Source organism: Corvus hawaiiensis, chromosome 28 (assembly GCF_020740725.1).
Source record: "Corvus hawaiiensis isolate bCorHaw1 chromosome 28, bCorHaw1.pri.cur, whole genome shotgun sequence".
NCBI lineage: Eukaryota > Metazoa > Chordata > Aves > Passeriformes > Corvidae > Corvus > Corvus hawaiiensis.
In genome coordinates, this window is record NC_063240.1 from 2,583,538 (window position 1) to 2,592,287 (window position 8,750).

Sequence of the window (8,750 nt, forward strand, 5' to 3'; positions counted from 1 at the left end):
TCTGCTGCAGGACTAACACTGTCCAGCCAGCCTGGAAGTCACTGGGAAACCACTTTCTCTGCTGGTGGGGTGTTAAGGAAACTCCCCTATCTGACCGGTCTGATGCCACTCTGGGGGTCCCACTGGCACCACCCCAGCCCCTTCACAGTGGTGCCTCCAGTGACCCCACAGGCCCCGTGGGACTCCCCACACACCCCACACTCCCCCAGTCAGACCAGCTCCTCTCACCGGCTCGGTCCCAGCTTCCCATAGCACAGTCCCAGCCTCCGGTTCCTTTGTGCTGCAGTGACACAGAACAGCTCGAGCTGGTGCTGGGGAGGGACCCCGGCCAAAGCCTCCCTGGGCTGTGCCCCCTCCCAGTCTGTGCCCATCCTGATGCTGGTGTTTAGTCCAGAGCCTTCTCAATGTGCCAGGGGAGTTTTAGGTTGGATATTAGGAAAAAGTTCTGGAACAGGCACCCCAGGGAAGTGGTCATGGCCCCAAGTCTGTCAGAGTTGAAGAACCCCCTCCCAGAACAACCTGCAGCTCACACTGCTGCTGCCCACCTGCACCAGGTGTATTCCTCAACAGGTGACCAGTTCTCATGCCAGCAAAGTTAAAAGGAGCCCCTGAAGAATTGTCACCTCTGCATACTGAAAAGAGTTCCAAAAAGAAAAGGTGCTATAAGATAGTCAGGATGGATGAAAAAGTCGTGCTACACCAGAAAACAAGTTTTTATTCTGCTCTCACTGAAATACGCTGAGGGAATGTCCTGATCTTTCTTTACCAAAGAGATAACAATCTATTTCTATCAGTAAATATTCCAGATTTGAGAACCAGGCCTAGACACTAAATTGCATTTAGAACTTCATTAACTGACAATCCACAATGACATAAATCAGAAGACCGAATGCATTTATATTCCCGGTGGACAGGTCAATGACAGCAAGAAGGCCCAACGGCTCCATTTGGGAAGACTGGCTGAAAAGAGACCAGTAGTTTGCAAACTTTCCAAAACAGGCCTTCAATTCTATGTCCCAAAAACCTGAAACTTTAGGACTAGGTTCCACTGTATTGCAGTTCCTGAAATGACAATTTTTTAAAAAATAACCAAATGCTGCAGAAGCTTGTTCAAAAAGGCAGCAGCCACATTCTTCCTTGGGTAAGATGCCCTAAAACTTACAACACAAAGGGTGCACAGAGCAACAATGGGAACCATATGTGCTGTGCCCAAATCTTCCATTGATTCTGGAGGTGCTCGAATCCACACAGTCCAACACTTCACCACCTGTGCCAACAATTGCTCAGGCACCCTCAGCCAGGCCAGCACTCCCAGGACTGGAATGAAAAGCTCTCGTGGGCATTATTTTCAGAAATGTTGCACTGACCATGACAATCACCTTCTCACAAAAGCACACCAGATCCCAAGAGGTTTATTGGCTCTGGCAACAGACCAATAAAAGTTTTTTCCCAATGACACTCTGTATCTCCATCCAGAATTCCAGGAACCACTTCTACTAATTATTTCACTTCAAGATGTTTGCTAAGAAGGAAGACCTGTATGGATCTGTGGAGATCATGTGAAACGAGAACACCGGCAAGAAGAACTGTCTGTCTTCAACATCAGACAAGAAGCTTTGTCTACCTTCACCTTGTTCACAGGACTAAAAAGGCACCAGACCACTATGGGGGTCACAAACTTGAATGTAGACACCTAAACAGATGCTCACAGAATCCCAGAATGGTTGGGTTGGAAGGAACCTTAGAGACCCAACTCGTTCCACCCCCTGCCATGGGCAGGGACTCCACTACATCAGGGTGCTCCGAGCCCCAATGTCCAGCCTGGCCTTGGACACTGCCAGGGATCCAGGGGCAGCCACAGCTGCTCTGGGCACCCTGGGCCAGGGCCTGCCCACCCTCCCAGGGAACAATTCCTGCCCAAGATCCCATCCAGCCCTGCCCTCTGGCACTGGGAAGCCATTCCCTGGGTCCTGGCCCTCCATGCCTTGTCCCCAGTCCCTCTGCAGCTCTCCTGGAGCCCCTTTAGGCCCTGCAAGGGACTCTGAGCTCTCCCTGGAGCCTTCTCCTCTCCAGGTGAGCACCCCCAGCTCTCCCAGCCTGGCTCCAGAGCAGAGGGGCTACAGCCCTGGGAGTAGCTCTGTGGCCTCCTCTGGTCTCACACCAACGGGTCCATGTCTTTCTTGTGCTGGGGTCCCCAGAGATGGAGGCAGCTCTTCAGGTGGGATGGATGATGGATCAGCTAGTGCAGAACTTAAGATGGGAAATTCTTCCTGGATCAATGAGCTCTGTGGCACCTTGACTGGAGCACTGGGAGTGGGCCACAGTGAGCACGGCATGGTCCTTAAACCACAGCAGACCTGAGGCTGCTGTCCCAGCTACTCACCCAAAACCTCCATCTTTCTTTGCAATGACATGCAAGTCAGCATCACCCAGGACACTCTATACAGGAAGGGTTTCAGCTGACAGAGTCCCTGAACTGGTGAAATCTCCCTGTTGGTGTTGTCAGTGGTAAATGAACAGGAACCCTGAAACCCATGATGCTCCAGAGTTCTGCCCATGAGCTGTTTCATCAACTCGCACTTCAGTCTCACAGGTTTATTCTTGAGCTCTGCCTGTGTATTTATGAATCTCAATGGGGTGCTTCAAGTAGAACCTCAAGGCTATTAGAGCCCTTCTCCTGTCTCTCCAGCACATGGACATTTGTAGACATGCCTCCCCCCCAGAGTCATGGCTGACTAAGAGGCAACAATTTTGTCTTAAGACACTGCTCTGGCTCTCAATCCTGAAGCTGCCGAGCCGTTTCCTGGAGACCACACCTGAAACAGAACAAAAAGGACACTACTACATTCAGGCAAGTGCCAAACCAATCCAGGAGGCATGTGCAGAGATGCTAAGATGTCCAGGCTGGAACTCATGCCAAAACCAATGCCATGCACGCAGAAGGACCTGAAGAGCCTCCACGAATTTAAACTGCTTCACGAAAACAGTTTTCAAAAACTATCCAACACAGTGTTGTCATGCAAAAACTTGCTTTGCAGCTAGCTGTCATGTCAGGATCTAGAAGCAAGAATTTAATCACAACAGAGAACAGACAGACACTGGGGGAAGAAAAAGCAACATACTTTCTTCTCTGAAATCTCTGTAAGGAACAGAATAGGTTTTACCTGAGTAGCCACACCAGCAGAAAACCCTCCTCTAGGCCTACCTGCCTCCTAAGAAAAAGTTTCCTAGTGCTCCACAGCCAGAACACATCTCTCTCAATTACTTAATCCAGACCTCTGTACATCACAGAGCCTTTCCCCATAATCTCCAATAAAACACCTTTTATTCTTTATACAAACTCTTTTTAATGTTCCCAAGAGCTCTGCATATGAACATCCAGACAGACCACAGGACAAGGACAGTGCAGTGCAAGCCCTGTTGCTATTTGATTCACTGTGCATTCATGAACTATTCCTTCAAATTCCTTCAGAATTCTGTCAAATCTTGACCAAACATCAAAAGCTATTTGTGGGGAGGGGGAAATTACAAAATCCAGACTGTGTCTTAAATTCAAGAACAGCATTTATACAGTGTATGAGGGGAAACAGCACAAAGTTGAGAATCAGAGGTCATCCCAGAGTGTACAGGTCACACACTTCAAAGCCTCAACTCATATCCAAGCAACACGTCTAAGTCTCCCAACAGATTATTTCGCTGTACATTTGTGAGGGCAGGGGGTAATGCTTTTTTTTATTAATAAAACCAAATCAGGTATGAAAGAGTATGCCCGTGTTTGAGAGGTGCTCAATGCTGTTTCTAAAAAGTCTGTGACCACAATGCAAGAGTCTTGGTCTCACCTTTCCTTGTTCATGCTGAGTGGCAGCTCTGTTTCATGAGTATGAATCCTAAGTTCTCCTGGAAAAGCCATCTTCCTGAACTGTGAACATGATGATTGGATACACATGGAAATTTAAAGGCAGAAAGTGCAGTGTCACAGATTCTTTCCCCAAACTAGTTACCCTAGTTCTCCTTCTACTGTCCCACAGCAATCAATCAGGTCAACGTTCTCTGGCTCATCTGAATTCCTCTGCCCTGCAGCCACGATATTTTAAATCAGCAAACAGGAAAACTTTAAATTGAATATTCAGTTTGATTCAATTGGCATTTTAACTCTCGCCCCCCCCCCCCCCCCGAAGAAACTAACTCAGGGCTGACACATGCTATTGAAGGTCACTAAAAAAAGTTTGTCTTCAGACAGGAACATTCTTATACCCTGAAACTCTGGATGTTGTCACAGATGCTGTACATACATGTTCCTTCCATACTGGTATGTAATTCTACTTGTAAATTTGGCAACCAAGCAAACCCTTTCTACCTGCCAACCCTTTGGGTTTTCCAGAGGTAACAGATCTCCTCTCTTTGATTCTTTTCCCCTTTGCAAGACTGAAACCAGAACACTACCCTTGTTCTCCTCATCTTGACTGCACCTAAGATTCCAACAGTTTTGCCAGTAAAAATAGCTCAGGACCAGAAGTGGTCTTGAAGTCTGCAAACACAGCAAGTTTGATCTTTCTGTGACTAAAGTCTACCAACTTCACAGGCAGCTTGTCCACATGTGGTCAGAGTGACAGCCAGTAACTTTGGGAATCAATTCAGAGAGCTCACAACAAAGAAGCAAGAAACAAGACATAGACTGAAGCTTCAGGAAAAGAAAGAAGGCTGGTACAACAGCTAAAAGAGATGGATTCTGAAAGTGAAATGCCATGTCTCAGGTCAAGACAAGGAGGGCTTTTTCCAGGAAAAAAAGAGTGATAGAACATGCAAGAAACAGAAGGAAAATAGTGCTTGAATTCAGAGCACAGAGCACATTTCACATTAAGTTCACGTCAGCACCAGACACTGTTCAACAAACACAGATAAGTAAGCTGCTACACACAACATTCACATTTCCATTCAGACTGTGTTTACTGCTGCTGCTGTTTTCACAAACCTGGTACTGCACAAGACAACTCCCCTAAGGAGTTCATCTGGTCCTGCAGAACCACCCACAGCAGGCCTGTATACTCACTGTACAATACATTTAACAATCACACCAGCTTAAGATGCTCCTGTTCATATTCCAGTAAGGCCTGGGGAGAGCCTACTGCAATCACAGCTTTAACTCCAGACCGCTGAACGCCTTGACTCATGGAAACCACAGGAGCACTGGGATCATTATACACACACAGTTACTCTGCTTCAGAACAAAAACCAGGACACTCGCAGTAACATCTCATGCTGCACAGACTTACAGGCTCAGGACTCTTGATTTTATTATCCATCACGAACACAGACATAACCCAAGAGTCAACAGGACTTTGAGAAATCCCATCAACTCTACCAGTTCAATAAAGACTATGAAACATGTGCATCGCCCTAGTTGTAAAGGGGAACACACAAGTCACAGAACTGTTCACACAGCTCTAGAAAAAAAAGTGGTTAAAACATGAGTACAGGGAAACAACAGCTTGTAAAGCAGTGAGAGCCGAGCAATATGAGCAGTCAACACCCACAATCAGGGAGTAAAATGAACAAAAATACAAAGACCTCAGAAAATGATCAAACGTAACAACAACAGGCATTAATAAAATTAATCTCTACCCTTCCCAACTCTTTCCTCTTTTGTCTTCCACAGATGCAAGGATCCCAGGATCCCAGTGCAAGTCCTCATGCAACAAACCGCGCTTCCTTTCCTAGTAAGTCTCGGATACAGCTCTGCGCCCAGCAAACGCTCCCGCACTCCCAGCAGTGCAGAACCCGGCAGGAGCATTCACCTCCCCACGGCTGTCCCACCTCAGCTCTCACGCGTACTGCCGTGAAAGGGCCCCTAGGACTGCCCTGTCTCTTCCAACCCCCAAAACAGAGCTAACGCTCTGCTTTGAATTGCTCCCACGAGCACAAACAACAGTGGCTGCTGCTTTAGCCATGATTCCTGCGGCGCCAAGCACTCACCACACCGTCACCGGACCCGCTGCCAGCACCGCTACCAACCGGCACCGACCGCGCTGGCACGGACCCTCGGGTACCGCCACTCAACGAGGACATGCCAGTCCTACCAACGTGGGAGATTTAAAAGCTGTGTCCGCACAGACACGGGAAAAATAAACATGAAAGATGAGGCCATTAACCGGACGGAGAAAGGCCCTGAGACGCGGCGCGGACCCGCAGCGCATCGCGGCACCGCGACCCGCGGCCTTCCCGCCGCAAGCGCGGTGGCCTCGGGTCCCGCTCCCCGCCCGTGCCCCATCCGGCCCCCGTGGGCCCCGCAGGCCGCGACCCCGCCGTCCGCCCGCCGCCCCGGGCCCGCACTGTCCCGCGGCCCCTCCCCCCACAGGCCCGGGCTGCCCCGCCAGGCCCAGGCCTCGGCCCGGCCGCCCCGGGCCCCGTCGCCCGCTCCCTCCCGCGCTGGCCCCGGGGGCGCCGCCGGAGCTGTTCGGGCGCGGCCCCACGGCCCCGGCGCGGCCTCACCTGCGGCGGCGGCGGCCGGGCCCGGGCAGCGGGAGGCGATCGGTCCGCAGCGCACAACGAGCCGCTCCAGCGCCGCGACCCCGCCCCCGCGCCGCCCGCCGACACCCATTGGCTGCCGCGCGCACGTGCCCCGCGCGCCATTGGCTCCTCCGCCCGTCCGTCAAGTGCCGGCCGGGGGCGGAGCCTACCGCGCAGCGGGGAGGGGGCCGGGCGGGAGCGGGGCCGGGGCCGGGGCCGGGGCCGGGGCCGGGGCCGGGGCAGGGGCCGGGGCCGGGGCCGGGGCCGGGGCAACGGCAACGGCAACTCCGCGGAGGCGGCAGCGCCCGCGGCTGGAGGGGCCCGGCAGCGTAACCAGAGCAATCTCCCCACGACGGCTCGGGGCTTCGGGAAGGGCCGCAGCACCCCGGCCGCGGGTCCGGCTGCTCTTGTGGAAAGGAGTCCTGAGAAGAACGTGGCTCCTGTGGCCTGCCGGGCTCTTGGAGAAGGAGAAACGCGAGTGGTGCCCTGGCCAGGGAGCCAGGCTCGGGTGGAAGATGGAGCACGGCAGCCCTGGGCCCGCCGGCTGCGGGCAGCGCTCCCGGCAGCCGAGCCTCCCCTCGCCCGAGGGCCGGTGCCAGCCGGAGCCGGGGCACAGGGAAACTCCCCGGGCACAACCCATGGGAATGCTGGTTAAGAGACTAAATGCTTCCTGGGTAAATGAGATGCAAATGATGCTCTGTCAAAGAAACTGGTGGCCAGCACTTCCCTGTGCTCTGAGGAATTCTACAGCGCCCTGAAGGGACCAGCTGCCTAAGAGTTTTCCCTCTTTCGTTGCCACTTTTTGTAGCCAAGGGCATCCCTTTGTATCTGCACCTATTTACACTGCACAGGAGTCATCTGTGAGAGTAAAATTCCACTAATCTGCAGAAAAAACCGAATCTTTCTCATTGCAAACAGTACTCTGCAATAATACCCTGGTACAAAGCAGCATGCTTTGAGGTCTGTAAATCCTGTGTTAAGGTACTCAACTTCGGGGAAAAAAATCAGAATACTTCTGCGTTACAATACGTGATGTTCCTTTTCATTCACAGACAGCTCATGATTTGAGTTTTACTTAGTTGAGTGACATACCTGAAAATCAAATTTCTCCTTCTCTAGCTCCTTTCTCTAGTCTAGAAGAGTGAGATCTCACCTGAAGGATGGGAATTGCGGTATAGCAGCAAGACAGGAGTTTGTGTTCTTTGGCATTTCCGTGCACACGTGTGGAAATACTCTGCCCACTGGAATACGTAGCAAATTACACAACGAAAATACAAATATCTTTTCTCTGCCTGTCCTGATATGGCCTCTAGCAAGACCTTGTCTAGTAAATTCCCAATGTGGTTGCACTGATGTTTTCTGGTTTAACTGCCCAGAAACCTGTTCCAGAGACCCCTTCAAGTGTCCCTATTACATTGGGCCATGTCCTGATCTTCCACATGTGACAGCCAGGGACAGCCCAGCCACTGCCATATCCAATGGGCACAATGTGATAGAGATCCTAATGTTCAGCTGCATGAAGAGCGCACTGAGGATGTTAAAAACACTGCCATTTTCTTTTCCTCTCTACAATAGCTCTCAGTGCCAGATGGGGAATCCTCACATGAAAATTCCAAGCCTGACAGGTTTGGAAATATCCTTCAAGGCCTCATAAAACATTAAAGACGTTTGTGCATCTGTTATTTGCTCATCTTGCCAGCCCCAAAATCACAATATTGTCATTCACATCAGTGGCAGCTTTCTTTTACTGCAAATTCCATGCTTTCCTTGTATCATCCAGGTTTTAATTAACAATCCAATTCTTGGAAATAAGATAGGTCTCAAATCTTAAAAAATTGAGGCCATGAGCGTAACACTGCACAGAGCATTGATGCCTTTATCTTTTGACAGCATATTTGCAATCTCAGAATTTCATCTATCACCATAAACACTTACTTAAGGTGTTCCGGCAATTAAAAGATGCTGTTCTTTGAAACAGCGTGTCAGTTTTTAAAGGAATGATCTCTTTTCCCTAAATATATTAATGGTCTGTTACAGTGTTTCAGTTCAATATGAACACATCCGCCGGAAGGTTTCATGATAATGTGGAATTTTAGTAACATAAAGCCAGGTGGCATGTCTGAAATCGTCTCAAGATGATGCAACATGAATGCCACAGGTGTGTTTAGTCATGCCATTTCTTGCGGTATCCTGAAACATGGAAAAAGCTCAGTGCAAACAGGGCGATCCAGGAAGCCACTGGT

The 8,750-nt window shown here is 50.5% G+C and overlaps 1 protein-coding gene across 3 annotated transcripts in view; it reads right to left on the bottom strand.

The window, feature by feature from the left end:
• Positions 1–6,576, bottom strand: part of ELAVL1 (ELAV like RNA binding protein 1) — a 45,248-nt gene extending 38,672 nt beyond the window's left edge. For 2 of the 3 annotated variants that reach the window (XM_048287523.1, XM_048287521.1), the window contains exon 1: positions 6,490–6,576. The gene's annotated coding sequence lies outside the window, so the exon portion shown is untranslated. Of the gene's footprint in view, positions 1–3,839; positions 3,920–6,489 lie in introns of all 3 variants that reach the window. The other variant, XM_048287522.1, reaches the window with a different exon arrangement.
• Between the last annotated feature and the right edge of the window lie 2,174 nt (positions 6,577–8,750).